This window comes from Dinoponera quadriceps, unplaced genomic scaffold (genome assembly GCF_001313825.1).
Source record: "Dinoponera quadriceps isolate SergipeBrazil2010 unplaced genomic scaffold, ASM131382v1 scaffold1334, whole genome shotgun sequence".
Lineage (NCBI taxonomy): Eukaryota > Metazoa > Arthropoda > Insecta > Hymenoptera > Formicidae > Dinoponera > Dinoponera quadriceps.
Genome location: NW_014555399.1, coordinates 1 through 2472, shown reverse-complemented (window position 1 = coordinate 2472; position 2472 = coordinate 1). Strand labels below are relative to the sequence as shown.

The 2472-nt window shown below is 35.0% G+C and overlaps 1 pseudogene; it reads right to left on the bottom strand.

Annotated features, from left to right (window-relative positions):
- Nucleotides 1-928: 928 nt before the first annotated feature.
- LOC106744043 lies at nucleotides 929-1823 on the bottom strand (annotated as a pseudogene).
- Between the last annotated feature and the right edge of the window lie 649 nt (nucleotides 1824-2472).

The window sequence follows — 2472 nt, the reverse complement described above, 5'->3', positions numbered from 1 at the left end:
TTTAAACGGTTGAGTCGTCGATATTTAATGTTTCCAATAGTTCTTTGAGCGTCTAACATAAATTTTTTTTTAATAATACCTTCTTGTATTACTGTGAGTAATACAATTCTCCATCTACAAACCTTTTCGTCAAAATCGTTGTTTTTAAATCCTCTAACCCAATCTCTGTAAGTTGTTTCAGATAGAGCATGCTCCTTATAAGCCTCCACTCGTAAACAATGAGTTTTAGCAGCAGATTTCTTGAGATAAAAGCAGAAAAGTAATGGTTCCCATAAATGTTCCTTTTTGGCACGAAATTCAACATTTTCAATGCAATAGAAAATTGTGTTTTTGCACTTCAATCTAATGTCACATACTGAATATAAAAGTCTATTGACAATACGTTCATACAGAATTAATTCAAGCACATAATAATATATTGATGAAAAAGGTATATGACTCCGTTATTTTGGATGTTTTGAAATTGAGAAGCATATTATTTCCTTAAAATTATATTGTACTCTATTCATATTAAACAATGATATTGTTGATAACATGTTTAATTTAAAAAATATAATTTAAACCTTTTGCTAAGTATTGAAAAAAAATTCAAAAATTTTTTTGTCAATTTTTGAAAAAAACTGTTTTAGTCAAAGGAAATACAATACAGGGTGCGTCAGGTATTTGAGGACATATTGACTTAAAAACTAAAATTTGTATATTTTTTAGAAAACTTGTTTTATTTTAATGAAACTTTTACAGCAAAGTAAGTGGCCCATGGGCTATACAGTTATTCGATAAAATCTCCTTCAGCGGCAATAACAGCTTCAATTCTCTGCCGAAAACGTTTGCATGCTCGAATCAAATGATCCTCGTTCATATGCGTCATTACTCTGGTAATAGCTGCTCTGAGGGAATCAAGCGTATTATAGGGATGTTTATTGGTTTCCTATTCAACAACGCCCCATACATAATAATCTAAAGGATTAAGATCCGGGGAGCTAGGAGGCCACATGTTTGGGGTTATGTGATCATGCAGATTCTCGGACATCCAATCTTGCGTTCTCATTGCTTTGTGTGAAGGAGCAGAGTCCTGTTGGAATACGTATGCCTTCCCACCACTCACGCTGTCTATCCAAGGCTTTACAACTGTTTCCAAAGCCTCAACGTAGGCGGCGGCATTCACCCGAAGTCCTTGAGGAAAGAAATGGGGTGGCATGAGGTGTCCCTCATTGCTCACCACCCCCAAAACCATGACAGTTGCCGGAAACTTTGTGTGCATAACACGAGGAACATCTGAAGAATCTGCATAGAGCCATTTATCATTTCGTCGGTTTATTTTTTGATCCTAATCAAAATTTTTTTTTGTCAGAAAAAAACCAGAGCATATCCGAGATCTCAGGATGTTTTAACTTGTTTAGGAGTCGTTGTACCTGAATGAATCGCTGTTCTCAAATTTGTGCAGACATGAACTGACCTCTACGCATCGCGTAAGACTTGTACTGGATGTCTTCGTGGATAATGCGACGAATTGTGAACTCAGAAACTTGGAGATCTTTCGATATTGCCCTTATGGACTTTGAAGTGTCTTCATCAATAATGCCCTGAACTTTCTGCACAAACTGTGGTGTTCTAACTTTATCAGAACATGCTTCATGTTTTTTACGCTTGGCAACACTTTCCATATTGCCATCAGATGCTTCTACTAACTCTCGACGAACTTTGTTAACAAAAGATCGGGCGACTTTCAAAAATCGGGAGATTTCAAGATCGCTGTGATTCGCGTATATAGCGACGATAACAGCTTGTCTTTTCATTTCCTGAGTTAGCTTATTGTCTTCCATTTCTAATTTGAGCTAAAAAAAACATAAAATCAATTGCCATGAAGTGCCGAGCACATATGTGAGTGTCCTCAAATACCTGACGCACCCTGTATAATTTATTTAAAAAATGTTTTTCTTTGGTTTTAAAATCAAATCGGGCAATTAAAGCCCAATAATTATTCACTTTTCAGACTAGTCATAGGGTTTAAAAAAATATTTCATACATAATTATGTATATATATTAGGGAGACCGGAAAGTAACGTCGTTTCTGCGCATGTCGATATTCGTTTGTCATTTATCAGCTCATTGTGTACTTCAAAGTCGTGCCAAATATATTTTAATGTTAGAATGACTTGTTTACTTGTAAATAATTAAATCTTAAGTTTTTTTTTGCAATTTATGGTGAAATGACCAGCTAAATACCAGAAGAGGTACATATCNTATTAGGGGGACCGGAAAGTAACGTCGTTTCTGCGCATGTCGATATTCGTTTGTCATTTATCAGCTCATTGTGTACTTCAAAGTCGTGCCAAATATATTTTAATGTTAGAATGACTTGTTTACTTGTAAATAATTAAATCTTAAGTTTTTTTTTGCAATTTATGGTGAAATGACCAGCTAAATACCAGAAGAGGTACATATCCGGCATTGTATGCTTTTTGAGTTTCG